The following is a 20,008-nucleotide window of genomic DNA, read 5'->3' as shown; positions in this document are numbered from 1 at the left end:
TCCCTGCCTGACCCCACCTCGCACCCCCATCTTCCTGCCTGTCCCCACCTCGCACCCCCCCAATCTCTCTGCATTTCCCCACCTCACACCACTATGTCCCTTCCTGTCCCAGCCTTGCACCTCCCATCTTCGTGCCTGTCCCCACCTCGCACCCCATCATGTCCCTGCATGTCTCCACCTTGCACCCCCATCTCCCTGCCTGTCCCCACCTCACACCCCCCCATGTCCCTGTGTGTCTCCACCTCAGACTTTCCCCCACACTCCCCACGTCTCCCTGCCCTGGTTAACCACATTCCCCTGGCTTCCCTTTTGCTTGGAGTGGACTTACAACTGGAGAAGCTAGACACCCTCCTTGTGAATTGCTTTGCCCCTCAATAAACATTTTAGTCTTTCTGCTGAGGAAGTTACATTAAGAACTGTAGGGCCATTCTCTGAAGCTCGCAAAGCTGAAGAAGATGGTATGTAAGGGTGTGGGTGTGAGACAGACAGAAGAACGTGCATTCCAGGCTGAGAAGGCTGGCGCTGTCACTGCTTTGGGTGAGGAAAGGGTGATTTAGAACTGCCTGTGCTGTAGCCTCGAGTGCCCAGTGGCACCCTGTTCTTCACTTACATCATCACCTTGCAAAGTGGCATGTTGTTGACCCCCCATTTTACAGAAGAGGAAACTGAGCCCCAAGAGTAGATTGTAACTTTCCCAGTCTGCATGCAGAGAGTGTCTGAACCCAGCCTTGACCTACTGCGGTGTTCTCTGCTCTGGGCTTTCTCTTCCTCTGTCTCTTCATTTTTAAATTTTTATTTATTTATTTTGAGACAGGGCCTGGCTTTCTTGCCACCCAGGTTGGAGTGCAGTGGCATCATCACAGCTCACTGCAGCCTTGGCCTCCCAGGCTCAGGAGATCCTCCCACTTCAGCCTTTTGAGTAGCTAGGACCACAGGCTCAAGCCCAGCTAATTTTTTTGTATTTTTAGTAGAGATGGGGTCTCAAACTCCTGGGCTCAAGTGATCCTCCTGCCTCCTGGGATTAAAGGTGTGAGCCTCTATGCCCTGCCCTCTCTTTTTAAAAATGTGTCTTTCCAACCTGTGAGTGGAGCCAGATCTGAGCTCTCTCACGGCCTCCCTCCTACTGGTGTTTTACCCCCTGATGTTCTAGCCAGACTCTGCCTCTCAGGCACCTGGGGAAGCAGATTCCTGGACTTCTTTCCTGGGATTTGACCTGCTGAGTCTCGGTAGGGCTCAGAAATCTGCATTTAAAGAGCCTCCCCCACAGTCTCTCTCCTCTCCTGCGGCAGGGACACATGGGGGTGCGAGGTGGGTGGCACGTGGACATGGAATCTCCATGGGACCAGGGGTCAGCTCCAGCAGGCACTTTTTTTCAGATAAAGCAGATCTTCGTTAGGTTGTGACTCCATCCCTGTCTGGATGCCCCTATGGGTGAGACCAACCTCTCTGTACTTTGAGGCAAATGTCTCAGAAAAGACCCTGCTGGGTTACTCTTTGGAACGTGAGTCGCTAGCCTTGGGATAAAGGTGTCCTCCCTGGGCAGATGTCCTGCCCTTCAAGTGTGCCTGGAATGCTTCACCCCTCTGCCCATTCCAGCCACTTGGAGAATGTCAGAATTAAAAGCTCTGCATATTGACCTCAGACCCCAGAGCTGCCCACTGTGCTAGGTCCCTGGTGACCCTCCTTTGTGGATCGTTCCAGCAGGCCAGGGCCCCTGGGTGCTGAGATGTGGAGGGCACTGACCTGGTTAATTGGAAACCAATGTTTGGTTTTAGCCATACTACAGATTCACTGTGTGACCTAAGCAAGTGGTTCCCCCCTCCCCCTGGGCCTCAGTTTCCTCATCTGTAAAATGGAGCAAGTGTCCCTGCTTTCCAGGGTAGTTAGATACAGTCATGCAGTTTAAATATAGTTATAGGTAAAATGCCTGGCCCTGAGCATGGCACCAGAATAGTGACTCCCTGCCATGCATGGGCTTTTCTGATGCTCTGTTGTGTGCTTTTTGTCCTTTGCTACCTGCACACAGTTTCATAGTGAGTTTGTCTGACTCTCTGTCTCCAACTGGCTGTCATCTCTGAGAGGGCTTCTCCTGGTTCCAGTTCTCTGCACCTCTACAGAAATGAGGCTGAGGACTGGAGCTTCTGGCACCGTCTTGGCTGGACAGGGCTGGTAGGCAGAACTCGAAAGCTTCCTGTTCCCTGGTTATTCACTCAAGCACAATCTAGTGACTGCCATGAAGGACTTTGCAGATGGAATTAACATTTGAATCAGCTGACTTTAAATAGGATTATCCTGGGTTATCCGAGGTGCCCTATGGAATCATGTGGGCCTTTAGAAGCAGAAGAGCATAGGAGAAGAGTCAGAGAGATGGGTCAGAAGGAGAGGTCGGAGAAGTTAGAGGAGGGATGAGGCAGGTGGGGTCAGAGAGCTCTGAATCATGAGAAGCACTCTATCTGCCACTGCTGGCTTTGAAGGGGGCCAAAAACAAAGGTACACAGGCAACCTCTAGAAGCTGGAAATAACCCTAGTGATAGCCAGCAAGGAAACCAGGACCTCAGCCCTTCACCAGCATGGAGCTGCACTGCCAGCACTCTGAATGAGCTTGGAAGCAGATTCTCCCCGAGACCCTCCAGGGAACCAACCAAGTTCACATGGACTTCTGACTTAAAGAACTTCCATAGAATACATTTGTGCTGTTGTAAGCCTCTAAGTTTGTGGTAATTAGCACACAACAATAGGAGGAAACCAATATACCAGATGAAACGCCCAAGCTGGCAGGTGCCTCATTGGTCTGAAGGTCTGGTGCATATGGAAGCTGGGAGGCCAAGGGCAGAGAGCAGGCCTATCCATGGTCAGAGTCATGACCTCTTGTGGGGATGTGTTGGACCCTGCTCCAAGTGCTTCACACAAATAAACTTTGTGAATCAGCCGGGTGCGGTAGCTCACGCCTGTAATCCCAGCACTTTGGGAGGCCGAGGTGGGCTGATCACCAGGTCAGGATATCAAGACCATCCTGGCTAACACAGTGAAACCCTGTCTCTACTAAAAAATGCAAAAAATTAGCCGGGCGTAGTGGCTGGCACCTGTAGTCCTAGCTACTTGGGAGGCTGAGGCAGGAGAATGGCGTGAACCCGGGAGGCGGAGCTTGCAGTGAGCCAAGATTGTGCCACTGCACTGCGGCCTGGGCGACAGAGCAAGACTCCATCTCAAAAAAGGAAAAACAACAACAACAACAACTTTGTGAATCTTTTTATTTTATTTTTATTTATTTAGTTTTTTGGAGACAGCGTCTCACTCTGTCACCCAGGCTGGAGTGCAATGGTGCGATCTCGGCTCACTGCAACGTCTGCCTTCCCAGTTCAAGCAATTCTCCTGCTTCAGCCTCCTGAGTAGCTGGGATTACAGGTGCCTGCCACCACGCCCAGCTAATTTTTTGTATTTTGGTAGAAACAGGGTTTCTCCCTGTTGCCCAGGCAGGTCTTGAACTCCTGAGCTCAGGCAACCCACCTCTCAAGGCCTCCCAAAGTGCTAGGATTTCAGGCCTGAGCCACCACAACCTCACCCAGCAGAATCTTCACTTTTTAAATCCCCATTGTATGGATAAGGTAATTGAGGCACTTACGTACATTGTCTAAGGCCGTACAAGTAAGTAAGAGTGGGATTTGAATTCCTGGCTACCTGAGTCCAGAGTTCTACTCCACTAAAGCATTTGCCCCATGGGAACAAGTGATGACAGTGAGTCCTGAGGCTTGCCTACCTTCCTGAACTTCCAGGTCTAGAATTCCCAGAAACATCAGTAGGAGTCCACTAACCACAGGTCCTGGAATCTGCAATCAATGCCTGCATGCAGAATGCCTCCTGCATGAATGTTCTAGTCATTGTTACCTGCCCCGCAGCCATTTGTTCTTTTTCTTAAGGCGAATCTGGGGATAACAAAAAGGATAACACAACTTTATCACTCCCCTCCCCCACCACTGCAACTGTTAACTACAGGTTTGACTGGTTTTCCAGATTATCTGTTAGAGCCAACGTCGTAGCAGACAAGTTGGGCCTTTAGCCATGTCCATTTTTGTACAATAGCAATATAATAGCCACCATTCACATGGGTTTTGTTATTTACTGTTCATATCAACCCTGTGAAGGCCCTTATGAACATACACATACTCAATTTTCAGATGAAGAGATTGAGACTTGGAGAAGTTAAGTAGGCCTGCTGGTAACAGGTGGGACTCCTTCCACATCCACAGGCTGATTTTGTATGGTAGGTGGGTGGAGCATTGGCTCAGTGGTTGGGTGCCTGGCTGTGTGTTTGGATGCATGTATGGATGAATGGATAGAAGAAGGGATGGCTGGATAAACAGCTCTGTCCATGGCAAGATGGACAAACAGCTTTATTGTTGGATGGGTGGGTGGAAGGAGGGATGGATGGATGCAGGGTTGAGTGACCAAAGTTTGTAGAGTGGAAAAGGTAACGAATACAGTAGGGGTATAAGTCTGCATCAAGGAGGTTCAGTCACCAAAGCAGCTTCAGTTGGGTTGTAATGTGAATTTGAACTTCTTGTTAGTTCTGTTGGCCAGGAGACATCCTGCCTAGCCACCTTGGTTACTTCCCTTGGCTGTGGGTCAGAGAAGGCCAGACTGAAAAATGTCCATTGACTGAATGAGAAGGCACTATTTGTCCCCTGGAAAGTCAGAGAACATGGAGAACACCACCTCTTTGGCCAAACACTGGAGATGCTGCACCCACAGCCAGGAAAAGTGTGAAGACCTGCAGAAAAGTCCAGAAGCTGGTGTTTCATCACAGCCAGGATCAGGGTGAAGCAGCGAGGTTATGCTGTGCAAGTGCAAAGGTCGATTATTTATGTATTTATTTTTGAGATGGAGTTTCACTCTTGTTGCCCAGGCTGTAGTACAATGGCATGATCTCGGCTCACTGCAACCTCTGCCTCCTAGTTCAAGCAATTCTCCCGCCTCAGCCTCCTGATTAGCTGGGATTACAGGCACATGCCACCACACCTGGCTAATTTTTGCATTTTTAGTAGAGATGGGGTTTCACCATGTTGGCCAGGCTGGTCATGAACTCCTGACCTCAGGTGATCTGCCCACCTCGGCCTCCCAAAGTGCTGGTATGAGCGACTGTGCCCGGCCTGATCCCATATTTATTTTAAAATGTGACATTTTGCTCACCATGTGTTTTTTTTTGCATTAACTTTTCATTTTAAAACATACTGCATTCAAGCATTATTTATCTTGATTACTGCATTTTTGGGCACCCCCTAACATTTTGCACCTCAATAATATGCCTCGCTGCTCTCACCCTAGTCCTGGCCCTGTGATAGAGTACTCGTTTCTGGACTCTTCTGCAAGCTGCAAACTCCTGTGCAGTGTGAGCTTATCCCAGCTTAGTTGGCATAATTCCTGCCTCTGGGGGAGGTAGGAGTTCAGAGGCAGGAGTTCTGAATCACACAGTTATAGCCTCCAGCTGTTTCTTCTCCAGGGACTCCTTCAGTCTCTCTTTGTTCACAAATTTTCACAGCCTGTACTCCTTTGCTTTGCACTTAAGACCCTCTGTGATATATCCTTATCCTGTTTGTAATGCCCACCACCTCTGCACTCAGTATCAGTTCACAGATCTGCTTCCTGTCCTGGACACAGACCCATCTCAATCCTTCTCCCCACCTCTCCTCCTTCTCAGCCACACCCTTGTCAGGCCTCTGAGCCCAGCTAAGCCATCTAAGTGATCTGCATGTATACATCCAGATGGCCTGAAGCAACTGAAGATCCACAAAAGAAGTGAAAGTAGCCTTGACTGATGATATTCCACCATTGTGATTTGTTCTCGCTCGTGTAACTGGTACCATATATTCTCCCCCGCCCTTAAGAATGTACTTCGTACACTTATCCCAAACCTTTAAGAACTAATGATAATCCCACTACCCTTTGCTGACTCTCTTTTCGGACTCAGCCCGCCTGCACCCAGGTGAAATAAACAGCCTTGTTGCTCACACAAAGCCTGTTTGGCGGTCTCTTCACACGGACACATGTGACAACCCTCCTCAACCTATTCTAAATTTCACCCCAGTTGAATTGCCCCTTTATGGAAACTTCCTCTTCCTGAGCTCCTGAATTAATGATCTGCACCACACACTCATGTTTAATCCTTCATGACTTTTCAGGGTGTCCTGCAGCTGACTGATCTTTAGCCAGTGTGCACCTGTTTGGCTGTTAGTCTGAGTGGTTCCGTACCCACTCCACACTGGTGGTTACATATTTTGAAAATCACTCCCCTGGTTTCCTGTGTCTTCAGTGAAATGGAACACACTCACGCGTTAGTGCTCAAACACAGAGCCTGGCTCTCTGCAGATACAACACAAACGGTAGCAGTAACAGTAGTTGTTATTGTTTATTCTGAGTTCAGATGGTAAAAGGCTTGTGGCATTGAAGGTGATGTTTGAAGGGCTTAGGGTCCTGGAACAGAGACATTTGGAGGTGCTGTACTCACCTCCTGAATAGGCTTGTGAGTGCCTTGATAAGTCTCTCCTGAGAAGCAAAAATGGGTGGATGGTGTTTGCAGGTGGGTGCAAGATTTAGAGGGAACAAAGAAATACAAAGACACAGTTGGTACCATGGAGAGACCCAGAAGAGGCAGTGGCCAGAGAGGATTGCAAGTTTCCCTGGACCTGCCCGACATGAGCAGAACATTCCTAACTCCCCTTCCTGGCCATGAGAAGGGCCTTGGCTATTTCTGGGTCATGAGTCACTTGGTCTGATTTGGATAATAATTGCATAGTAAACAAGCAAACAAGGGCTGATAAGGTCTTGACTGAATGAAAAATGGAATCAGGCCAGGTAAGAAGAGAGCCTACAAGATTTTACCACCAAGCCCTATTGTGGTGCCTCTCCACACTTCTGAGACCAGCCACCCACCCAGCCCCATACCCAGGCCCAACCACCCGCCACTTGCCTCTACCTTCCCACCGGCTACAGGGGCCCCACTGTCCCTGGACTCCTCACCCTATTGCAACTCAACCCATCACTTAGAGTCTACCTTATCTGGGTCGCCCCAGCCCCTCTTCTCTCCAGAAACCCTGGGTTTCTTCTATTCCTTCAAGAACAAGTTTAAGACCCTTCCTCTGAGAAGCTCTCCCTTGCCAATCCCTTTTCTTTCTTTTTTTTTTAAACTTAAAAAAAAGTGACATTCATATAGCATATACTCAACCATTTTAAGGTATGTAATTCAGGTATCCCATCAATCTAAATAATCTGATCACATCTGAAGTGCTTTGTGAATGAGCAGTTACAGCCAGTTTTCCTCTTGTTTTGTTGAGGCAGAATTCACACAACATGAAATTGGCCATTTTAAAGTGTATAATTCAGTGGTGTTTAGTGCATTTATAATGTTGTGCAACTATCACCTCTCTCTAGTTTCCGAACTTTTTCGTCACCTGCAAAGAACACCCCATACCCATGAACTAATTATTTCTCATTCCCCTCTCCCCACCGCAGTCCTCTGGCACCCACTAATCTGCTTTCTGTCTCTATGGATTCGCCTATTCTGGACACTTCACCTAAGAGGAATCATATGATGAGAGACCTTTTATGTCTCTCTTCTTTCACTTAGCGTAATGTTTTCTAGGTTCTTCCAAGTTATAGCATGCATTAGTACCTATTTCTTTTCTCTTTCTTTCTTTTTTTTTTTTTCTGAGACGGAGTCTTGCTCTGTCTTGGAGTGCAGTGGCCGGATTTCGGCTCACTGCAAGCTCCGCCTCCTGGGTTTACGCCATTCTCCTGCCTCAGCCTCCCGAGTAGCCGGGACTACAGGCGCTCACCATCTCGCCAGGCTAGTTTTTTGTATTTTTTTTTGGTAGAGACGGGGTTTCACCGTGTTAGCCAGGATGGTCTCGATCTCCTGACCTCGTGATCCACCCATCTCAGCCTCCCAAAGTGCTGGGATTACAGGCTTGAGCGCCTGGCCAGTACTTATTTCTTTTTAAAGCTGAGTAATATTTTGTTGTATGGCTACACTACATTGTGTGTGTGTGTGTGTGTGTGTGTGTGTGTGTTTTGAGACAGAGTCTTGCTCTGTCACCCAGGCTGGAGTGCAGTGGTGCAATCTCAGTTCACTGCAACCTCTGCCTCTGGGTTCAAGTGATTCTCCTGCCTCAGCCACCCAGAGTAGCTGGGATTACAGGTGCATGCCCCCACGTCCAGCTAATTTTTGTATTTTTAGTAGAGACGGGGCCTGTTTTTGTATTTGACACAGGATTTTGAGACAGGGTCTCCCTCTGCTGCTCAGGCTGGAGTGCAGTGGTGTGATGATAGCTCACTGAATCCTCTATCTCCCAGGCTCAGGCCATCCTCCCACCTCAGTCTCCTGAGTAGCTGGGACCACAGGCACTCCCCACCATGCCCAGCTAAGTTTTGTATTTTTTTTTTTTTTGTAAAGAAAATATTTCACTATGTTGCCCAGGCTGGTCTGGAACTCTGAGCTCAAGCAATTCGTCCTAGCCTCAGCCTCCCAAAGTGCTAGGATTGCAGGTGTGAACCACCCACACCTGGCCTATACTATGTTTTTTAAATCCACTCATCTGTTGGTGGACATTTGGCCTGTTTTCACCTTTTGGCTATTATGAATAATGCTGCTATGAACATTTAGGTACAAGCTTCTGTGTAGACACATTTTCATTTCTCTTGGATATAAACCTAGGAGTGGAATTGCTGGGTCATATGGTGACTCTGTTTATTTTTTGAGCAACTGTCAGACTATTTTTTCACAGCAGCCAAACCATTTAACATTTCCACCAGCAATGTATGAGGGTTCTTATTTTTCCATTTTCTCACACTTATTATTGTCCTTTTTTTTTTTTTTAGATCATAACTCTTCTAGTGAGCATGAAGTGGTATCTCATTGTGGTTTTGATGTGTATTTCCCTAATGACCAGTGGTATTGAACATCTTTTCATATGCTTGTTGGCCATTTGTGCATTTTCTCTGGAGAAATATCTATTCAAATCTTTTGTCTATTTTTTTTTAGACAAAGTTTTTGCTCTATTGCCCAGGCCGGAGTGCGATGGCCCGATATTGGCTCACTGAATCCTCCACCCCTTGGGTTCAAGCGATTCTCCTGCCTCAGCTTCCCGAGTATCTGGGATTACAGGTGCCCTCCACCACGCCTGGCTAATTGATTTTTAATTGGGTTGTCTGGTTTTTGTTGTTGAGTCATAGGGGTTATCTGTGTATTCTGAACACTAAACCATTGTGAGATATTTGATTTGCAAATATTTTCTGCCACTCTATAGGTTGTCCTTTCATTTTCATAATGATATCCTTTGATGCACAGAAGTTATAATTTTGATGAAGTCTACTTTATCTCCTTTTTCATGGAAACCCGCTTTGAATCAGACCTGATTCCTGAGCATCTCCCATGGGTCAGACATGGATCAGGGAGCTGCATGAGACACCAGCTAAGTCAGACTTCCCTGGCCCATGTGGAATCTCATGTGAGGGAAGTGACATGGGTCTGTGCCATCAGGTAGAGCCTATTGACCTGAGATGGGTACAGATGAAGCCCTTGCCTGGGAGAAAATCAGGAAAGGCTTCCTGGAGGAAAGGACATTTGAAGAAGGATGGGATTGGAAAGGCAGAAAAGACAGAGCAAAAACGGTGCTCAGGGTGGAGGGAACAGCTTTGACGAAGGCAGGGAAGTGGGAAGGGACAGGAGATCCTTGCTCTGACTTTTATTATTAACTTTGGGCTGGACACTTGCTGTGCAACAGTCTCGGTTTCCTCATCTGCAAAATGGGGATGATGGTGCCCACCATGCTGAGAGTGATATAAACAGTCAGGTGTGGTAGGTGCTTTTGTTAGTGGCAACCTGGGTATTATAATCTCTCAGGATAGAAATCAAGAGAGATCACCAGACGCGATAGCAAAGAAAGTTTATTTTAGCTTGTGAACAAGGGAACCAGAACCAAGAAAGGAAAAGGAACAGCTGCTCCTCAAGGGTAGTGTGTGGGTTAGTTTTATAGGGTCTTTCTATAGGGAAGGGTTATGTCGGGCCATGTGTAGGAGGGTTTTCCCTTTTCTTTTTTTTGAGACAGAGTTATCGCTGTTTTACAATATTATACTAGTGCTTCTAAAATGGTCAAGTGTATACAAATCACCTGGGGATGTTGTTAAAATGCAGATTCTGGGCCGGTCACAGTGGCTCATGCCTGTAATCCCAGTACTTTGGGATACCGAGGCGAGCAGATTGCCTGAGGTCAGGAGTTCGTGACCAGTCTGGCCAACATGGTGCATGCACCCCGTCTCTAATAAAAATACGAAAAAATTAGCTGGGCATGGTGGCAATGGCATGCACCTGTAATCCCAGCTACTCAGGAGGCTGAGGCAGGGGAATTGCTTGAACCAGGGAGGTGGAGGTTGCAGTGAGCCGAGATCATGCCACTGCACTCCAGCCTGAGCGACAAAGTGAGACTCTGTCTCAAAAAAAAGAAAAAAAGGAAAAAGAAAAAAATGCAGATTCTGATTCAGGAAGTCTAGTTGTGACTTGAGATTCTGCATTTCTAATAAATTCCTAGGCTGTCCAGATGTTGCTGGTTTAGGAGTCACATTTTGAATAGAAAAGACCTGGTTCATTTGTTCAATAAACCTTCACTGTAGAATTTCATAATATACCAGGCAGTGATGAATAAAGCAGCCATGTTTTTGCTCTTTTGGAGTTTATGCTTTAGTGAGGAACATAGGAATTAAGTAACAAATTATGTAAGGAAAATAAATAGGAGGCATGAGAATGTATGACAAAGGTATGGTGTCTTGAAAGACCGTCTGATAAATATTGAGGAAAAGCGGGAATAGGATGTGCAAAGGCCTGGACTTGGAAAGAAGCTTGGTTGGAAACACAGAGTGAAGGCTTGTGTGGCTGGAGCCCAGGAAGCAAGGAGAGAGGAGGTAGACAAGGAAACCACAGGTCTCCTCGTTGGAGACCACATTAAGGATTTTGAACTTTATCCTGAGAGGAATGGGATGGCCTTAGAGAATTTAAAGGACAAGAGTAATATGATCAGATTGGTGTTTGGAAAGATCACTTCGACTGTAGCTGAAAAAAAGATTGGAAGGAGGATTAATGCCCAAGAAAGGACATAGAAAGCCTAGGAGTTTGAGAGGGCAAGATTATACAGGTCTAGTGGTCATGGTGGCTCCCACCTGTAATCCTAGCACTTTGGGAGGCCAAGGTGGGTGGATCACCTGAGGTCCGGAGTTTGAGACCAGCCTAGCCAACGTGGTGAAACCTGGTCTCTACTAAAAATAAAAAAAAAAAAATAGCTGGACACGGTGGTGTGCGCCTGTACTCTCAGCTACTCGGGAAGCTGAGGCAGGAGAACGGGAAGCTGAGGCAGGAGAATCGCTTCAGCCCAGAAGGCGGAGGTTGCAGTGAGCTGAGATGGCGCCACTGCACTCTAGCCTGGGGGATAGAGTGAGACTCTGTCTCCAAAAAAAAAAAGAAAAAAAAGTCCAGTCAAGGCTTGGTGCAGAGTGGTGGCTTTCAAAAGGCGTTTGTGAGGTAGAGACAATTTCTACACCAATATTAAGATATTATCCTTTTCCTTCTTATTCTCTCATGAGCATACAGTAGTTTTCCAAAGTCTACGTGGCCTGTGATATCATAGCTGATTGAATTCAGAAGCAGCTGCTTCTGTTAAGCCACATATTAAAGAGATTTGCAAAAATGTAAAATGATGCCAATCTTCTCACTAAACTATTTGTTTTGGAAAATGGTTATTTTTTATTTTGAAAAGTTAATGCATAATGCATTATGCATTATGGGTTTGTTGTTATTTAAAATTTTTTATTGTGGCAAAATACATATAACATAAAATATACCATCTTACCCTTATTTTTTCTGAGACAGAGTCTTGCTCTGTTGCCCAGGCTGGAATGCACTGGCATGATATCCATTCACTGCAACCTCCGCCTCCTGGGTTCAAGCAATTCTCCTGCCTCAAATCTCCCGAGTAGCTGGGACTACAGGTGCATGCCACCACGCTTGGCTAATTTTTGTATTTTTAGTAGAGATGCAGTTTCACCATGTTAGCCAGGCTGGTCTTGAACTCCTGACCTCATGATCCGCCTGCCTCAGCCTCTCAAAGTGCTGGGATTATAGGCGTGAGCCACTGTGCCTAACCAATTTTTGTATTTTTAGTAGAAACGGGGTTTCACCATGATGGCCAGGTTGGTTTCGAACTCCTGACCTCAAGTGATCGACCCACCTTGGCCTCCCAAAGTGCTGGCATTACCGGCATAAGCCACTGTGCCGGGCCTTAACCACTTTTAAATGTATGTTTCAGTAGCATTAGGGAATTTTACATTATTGTGCAGCTGCCACTACTGTCCATCTCCAGAATTCTTTTCACCTTGCAAAACTGAAACTCTATATTTATAAAACAATAACTTCCTTCTGCCCCTGCCAGCCACGATTTTACTTTCTGTCTCTATGAATTTGACTACTTTAGGTACGTCATATGAGTGGGTGTCATACGAATTTGTTCTTTTGTGACTGGCTTATTTCACTTAGCATAATGGCTCCATGCAGGCCCCATGGGCAGATCAGGCATGGGTGAACAAGCGTGAGATCTGGTTGGCTGCTTTGAGCACTAGCAGGAGCAGGCACTGTGCAGGCGCTGCAGCGGCACCCAGGTGGGGGTGCTTGTGACCTCTGAAACCGCACAGGGCATGTTACAATGCTCTCTTAGCTCCACTGTCCATGGACAGTGGTGTGTTATCAGCTCAGTGAGTCCCTTGACTCATCGTGTGGGGGTTTGCCCTCTACCAGCAAGGGCAAAGGGCCAGTGTCATAGCCTTTTTTGGGTACCCACACTTGGTGTGTCCCAAGCCCTTGTCCAGTGTCCAAGAAGAATGAGGTCGCACAGACACTTGAAGAATGGTGGAGGCAAATAATTTTATTTAGTGGTGGAAATGGCTCTCAGCAGAGAGGGGAGATGAAGAGGGGGTGGGACAGGCAGGTAATCTTCCCTGAAGTCCAGCTGTCCCCAGCCAGCTCTTCTCTGAAGTTAAGTGGTCTGTCCTTTGAAGTCCAGTCATTCCTCTGAAGTCAAGTTGCCTCTCTGCAGTCAAGCCACTTCTTCCCTTCTACCAACTGAATCTGGGGTCTTTATAGGCACAGGATACGGGGTGGGGCGGGCCATAGGTAGTTTTGGAAAAGGCAACATTTGATTGGTAAAAAAAAAAAAAAATATTCAGAAAGAACCAACTGGGAGAGGGCAAACAGGGATATAAGTTCTCACTTTGGACTGTGGGTTACAGGGTTTTCAGCTGGAAAGTGGGGTTTTGCTGGGGACCTGCCCTTGTCTGCCTAGAATTTCTCTGCCTCCTGTCTCTATTAGAAAGATAATTACGAGGTTAATATTGACTGGATGTGGTGACCCTTTGTGGGAAGGAAGAGAAAGATGAGGGGTTAGGGGTGACTTCTGGGTTTCTGGCTTGCACAACTGAGTGGGGAGTTGAGGGAGCTGAGATGTGATGGAGAAGATGAGATCAGTTTGGTCCAGGTGAGTTGGAGGTGGAAATAGGGCCCTCAAATTGAGACGGCTTCTAGGTGATTGGCTATAAGGATCTGGAGTCTGGAGCGATGTGTGGGCTGGGAGCTAAACACATGTTATTTGACCTGTGGTTTTCCACTCTCCAGCTGGGTCATGGGCTCGGGGAAGTCAGGAGCTGGTTACATGCTTGTTACCTAGGTATGCACACACAGGCACTTCATGAATGCTTAAAGGGTGGGTGGTTCTGGGTGGCACCTTCATACTCCCCTGACAATAACAACCTGCCTCTTCAGCTTGTTATTGGCCTGGCAGCCAGGGAGGCCTCCATAGGGCCACTGTTTGGAAAGAGACTATAATCTTTAAACACCAGGCAAGAGCATGAAGCCTGCTGAGGGGCAGTCATACATCAACAGGTGACACCATCTGCCATTGTGAAACCCACTTACACCAAAAAATGCTAATAGGCCAGGTGCAAACTTTCGTCTGTGCTGACCTTAAAAAACTCCTTCATAGAGTTGGGAGAAAAGATCCTGGAAAACCAACCAACCACATACATCCACCAGTAAACAGAGAAGCTAACCAAACCCACTGCCTCTCTCCCCAGGAACTAGCCTAGAGCCTAGAGTGCTATTTCCTTCTGTGACCTAGAAGTATTTTATGATTCATTGACCAAGAGCCAAGAAGCCCAGTGTCTAACATTTTGAAGCCGGAGGCAAAAGAAGAACACCAGAAATATTGATCCTGTCTTTGATTGTTTTGGTGTCTTGGTCATTGTGGATTTTATTGTAAATTTTGACTTTTTAAAATATTGCCATAAAATGTTATTCATTTCAATAATAATACTTTTTTTTTTTTTTGGCAGCCCCTTAAACGTTATACCTGAGTGGGTACTTCTCTTGCCTCATCCTAGTGTAGGTCCTGAAAAAGTCCCTGAGAATCGCCCAGTGCCTCCCGCCAGATCAGAACACTGACCATCTGCAGCAGGTTGTTACCAAACAGAACCTGGGTCTGCCCACCTGGTACAGCAAAGCCAAACGCTGGCACTGGGATTGCAGTGAGAGAAAGGGAGGCAATGATTGCAGGGCACCCAGCAAGGAGAATCGGGCAGCTCATGCTTAAGACCTGAATTCCCTCATGGCTTACAGCAAGGGCTTTTAAAGGTGGAGAGGCAGAGGTTACAGGCAATATCATAAATCAATACATGGAGGCAGGATGGGCAAGGTGGCACACACCTGTGGGCCCAGCTATTCGGGAGGCGGAGGTGAGAGGATCACCTGAGCCTAGCAGGTTGAGGCTGCAATAAGCTATTATCATGCCACTGCACTCCAGCCTGGGCAACGGAGTGAGACCTGTCTCAAATAAACACCACTACCACCACAAACAACAGCAACAAACCCCCAAAATGTGGAGCTATGTATTGATTGGACCTAAAAATTCTGGACATCTTGGGAGGGGGGGCATGGGTCATAGGTGGATTTGAAGATTTTCTGATTTGTAATTGTTAAGGAAGAGAAGCTCTGTCTAAACATTTGGGATCAGCAGAGAAAAATGTTAGCTCTGGCTCGTGGGCATGACCTCCTCCAGGTCCCTCAGGAAGAGCAAAGAGTGATGGACAGAGGTTAGTCCCGTTCCCCCTTACCTGCTATGCGCCAGGGTCATCTGGGTTTCTGAAAAATAATATATATTAAGAGGTTATCTTTGGTTTTCATAGGGAACATCCCATCACTCTAACTTCCTTGGCTATTGTTTCAGGCTACTGTTACCTTCCTGCTTACCAAGTTTCTCATTTGCTTCTCAGGGAGAGGAGGTGCCTGGAATTTCCCTTGAAGGAACTCAAGATTTTCCTTTATTTCCATCCCTGGGGGGTGCCCAGCAGGCCTATAAGAGGAGTCCCGGGCTCACTCTCAAGGTGAGTGAGTGAGTGATGACCTCACAGCTTCCTTAACGATAGGTATCTGGCTTTGCATTATCCAAGTTCCAGGCTAGACGTCCCAGCCTCAGTGTTCCCCTGTTGATTGTCCTCGTGGTCTTTATTACCCTACCTTGGGTATTTCATTTTATTTATTTATTTATTTATTTAATTTTTTTGAGATGGAGTTTTGCCCTTGTTGCCCAGGCTGGAGTGCAATGGTGTGATCTCGGCTCACCACAACCTCTACCTCCTGGGTTCAAGCAATTCTCCTGCCTCAGCCTCCCAAGTAGCTGGGATTACAGGCACACGCCACCATGCCCAGCTAATTTTGTATTTTTAGTAGAGATGGGGTTTCGCCGTATCAATCAGGCTGGTCTCGAACTCCTGACCTCAGGTGATCCACCCACCTCTGGCCTCCCAAAGTGCTGGGATTACCGGCGTGAGCCACCATGCCCAGCCTCCTTTGGGTATTTTTTAAAATTGCTCACTCCCCACCGCCCACTAGAACATAGGCCTTGTGTGGGCAGGGATCTTGTTTGCTTTGTTCACTAGGTCAGCAATGCCTGGAATAGGGCCTGATACAAAGTAAGTGCTCTGGAAATATTTCATGAATGAACAACAGCTGATGGTTCTCAAGCACTTGCCACGTGCTGATCACCTCACCTGTAGCAGCTCATTTAATACTCACAACAACCTGGCAAGGCAGGTACTATTCTTGTCTCCATTGTACAGGTGGGAAAACTGAGGCATAAAGTGGTCTCATAACTTGCCTAAGGTCATATGGTTAGTAAGCAGTGAAGCTGAGATTTGAACCTGAGCAGTCTGGCTCTAGAGCAGGGATTCTCAAACTCAGCATGATTGACATTTTGGGCTGCATAATTCTTTGTGGTAGGGGCTGTCCTGTGCATTGTAGGCTATTTAGCAGCATCTCTGGTCTCTACCTAGTAGAGGTATCACCTGGCCTCCCCAACTGTGACCACCAAAAATGTCTCCAGACTTTGAGGTGAGGAGTAAAATTGCCCCGTTGGTAATTGCTGTTCTAGAGCTCGTTTTTGTTTTAAGACAGTCTTGCTCTGTTGCCCAGGCTGGAGTGTAGTGGTGTGATCCTGGCTCACTGAAACCTCCACCTCTGGGGTTCAAGCGATTCTCCTGCCTCAGCCTCCAGAGCAGCTGGGATTACAAGCACCTCACAAGGCCCAGCTAATTGTTGTATTTTTAGTAGAGACAGGGTTTCACCATGTTGGCCAGGCTGGTCTTGAACTCCTGACCTCAAGTGGTCCTCCCGCCTCAGCTGGGATCACAGGCATGAGCCACCACACCTGGCCTGCTCTAGAATTTGTAATCACTCCACCACACTGCCTTCCTATTTTGAATAAATGAAGAAATGCTTGAGTTCCAATCTGATGCATCCATTGCCCCATGTCTGCTTGTGGGGATGGAGGCGGAAGCCTCCCTCCTGAGGCTGGAAGGCCAAACTGCCCAACTGTGCTTTTCACCTTCAGTGAAGAGGAAGGGATCCCACTGGCACATAGAACTGAACTCTGACTGCAGTTTTGTTCTAAATTTCTTCCTGAGGGGCCTGGAGGAGATCATGTCCACAAGCCAGAGCTAACATTTTTTTTCTGCTGATCCCAAATTTTTAGACAAAGCTTCTCTTCCTTAATCAATTACAGATCAGAAAATCTTTAAAAAATTTATTATTATTATTTATTTATTTATTTTGAGGCAGAGTCTTGCACTGTCGCCCAGGCTGGAAGACAGTTGTGCTATCTCTGCTCACTGCAACCTCTGCCTCCTGGGTTCAAGCAATTCTTTTGCTTCAGCCTCCTGAGTAGCTGGTACTTTTTTTTTTTTTTTTTTTTTAAATTTTGTCTCACTCTGTCACCAGGCTGGAGTGTAGTGTTGCGATCTTGGCTCGCTGCAGTCTCCGCCTTCTGGGTTCAAGCGATTCTCCTGCCTCAGCCTCCCGAGTAGCTGGGATTACAGGCGAGGATTACAGGCGTACACCACCATATCCAACTAATTTTTTGTATTTTTATTAGAGACAGGGTTTCACCATGTTGGCCAGGATGATTTCCATCTCCTGACCTTGTGATCTGACTGCCTCGGCCTCTCAAAGTGCTGGGATTACAGGCGTGAGCCACTGAGCCTGGCCAATTTTTTGTATTTTTAGTAGAGACAGGGTTTCATTATGTTTCCCAGGCTGGTCTTGAACTCCTGAGCTCAGGCAATCCTCCCGCCTCAGCCTCCCAAAGTGATGGCATTATAGGTGTGAGCCACTGCGTCTGGCCCAGAAAATTTTTGACTCTACCTATGACCGGTGCACAGCACTCGCCTCAAGATGCAACCGCCTTTATACGTTAACCAAAGTATAGCCTCCGTGTGTGGATTTATGACCTTGCCTGTAACCCCTGCCATCCCAACTTTAAAAATTCTTACCTGTAAGCCATCAGGTAGGGTAAAGACTTAAGTTCAGGTGTTAAGCATGAGTGGCGTGATTCATCTTGCTTGGTGCCCTTGCAATAAACGCCTCACTTTCTCTCGCTGCAATCCCAGTGTCAGTGCTTGGCTTTGCTGTGCCAGGCAGGTGGACCCAAGTTTGTTTTGGTATCAAAGCCATTGACCCATGGAACCCCAGGATGGCTTTTGGTGTCAGGAGTAACAGCTGATATCTTGCTTAACAAAGCAGCTTGTATTATACTACTTCATTGGCACCTCAAAACACACTCTTCCTTCTCTACCACTAACTGTTTAATGGTATTTAATACCATTAATTATAATAATTCATTTAATTCTACTCTGTCATGAGATATCATTTTCCTCCCCATTTTTCAGATGAGAACACTGAAGCTCTGAGAGGTTAAGTGACTTGGCTGAGCTCATGAAGCAGGTAATGCTGGCAGTCAAAACCAGGTGGCAGTCAAAAGAAGGATCTAGAACCTTCTCCCTCTAGATCCCCTCTTTCTCCACTTGCTATCCCCCTCAGATCCGAGCACAAAGTAGGGGATGGAAATGTCTGGAGGAAACGGAAAAGCGGTTATGGAGCCAGGTGGCTGCAGGTCCCAGGGGAGGCGGCCTTGGGAGCTCTGGAAGGGGTTGTGCCTTACAGTGGGCCCTATGCTTGTGACTGAGGGTGGTGTTCCGGGGCTTCCCTTCCTGGGTGACAGTGAGGACACAGCTGGGCAGGATGCCATCTGGGCAGCCTTGCAGCTTCTGCCTGAGGCTGCTGGAACAGTCACTCTTGGAACCCAGGTGCCAGACTGTGAGGAGCCCAAGCCACAGAGAGGCCATGTGTGGATGCTCCCATGAACAGCCCCAGTGCAGCCCAGCAGACATCAACACCCAGTCATGTGACAGCGCCATCTTGGTGCAACTAGATGCACCGCCCGGTCCAGTTGAGCCTTCGGATGACTCCAGCCCCAGTTGCTGTGTGACTGAAACTTCATGAGAGACTCCAAATAAGAACCGACAGCTGGACCCAGTCAACCCGCAGAACTGTGAAAGGTAACAAAAAATGGTTTTAAGCCATTATGTTTTGGAGTGGCTTGTTCTTGGTGCAGTAGGCAACTGAAACAGTCTTCCCCATCAAACTGTTGGTGCCTAAAAAGCAGTGTCCTTGACACTCTGGATCTCTGGTCCCAGCCTGGGCTGGGTAAGGAGCAAGTGCTCATCAAATATTCTTTGACTGAACAAATGAAACCCATCAAAACTTGCTGTTCACCCTGAGATAGAATAGATTTATTAGCAAGAGGTAATCAGGAAACATATATTTTTACAAAAATGGAAATTGTTTTCCAAACGAGCTGTAAGTTGAAATATTTTAGGACTTGAAATAGAATTCTCATACCACTAGGTATTGCTTACAGCAAAAGTTGTCTGTCTGTTGTAGTGGAGCATGCCTGCCACTTCGGAGTTAACCTGTGTTTTCTATACTGTACAATGTAAAAAATACATGGTAATATTCACAGAATAAGCACTACATTACTATATTCCTGCTAGAAGGCATTTAGACAGGACTACAGTATATGCAATAAAAACACTTGGTTATTGATTTCCTAATTCTACAGTGTGGTACTAATTATCACAAAGTATACAGACTTAGAGCATCTCAATGTAAGCTTGTAGTAACCGTTAGGCGGCTTAAAGAGGAAAAGTGATATTTTTGTGTTCCCGACTTTCAGTGAATGCTGGGCCGGTGGTCGGCAAGAGTCGACGTGGCTTGGTGTTTGTGACTCCGTATCCTCGGGAAGTCTAGGGCCTCATCCAGTTGTATTGAGACTGCTATTCATGCTATCTGGTGTTAATCCTAGAGCAAGGAGCAACATGGGGCCTGAACGACATGGCAGCATTTGTACGAGGGGTGTGGTTCTGAGCAAAAAGGACTCCCTTCCATCCGGGGTACTGGGAGACAGATGGGGAGTTTTGAGACCTGCGATTTTGGCTGGAGAAGCTGCTTTGGAAATTGACATCACCATCAGCGGGAAGATTTGTCAATGACGGGACTTCAGGGTATGGTTCCCCCTCCCGCCGCCCCCCA

Source organism: Colobus angolensis, unplaced genomic scaffold, assembly GCF_000951035.1.
Source record: "Colobus angolensis palliatus isolate OR3802 unplaced genomic scaffold, Cang.pa_1.0 Scaffold172, whole genome shotgun sequence".
In the NCBI taxonomy this organism is placed as follows: domain Eukaryota; kingdom Metazoa; phylum Chordata; class Mammalia; order Primates; family Cercopithecidae; genus Colobus; species Colobus angolensis.
This window is presented reverse-complemented; position numbering follows the sequence as displayed.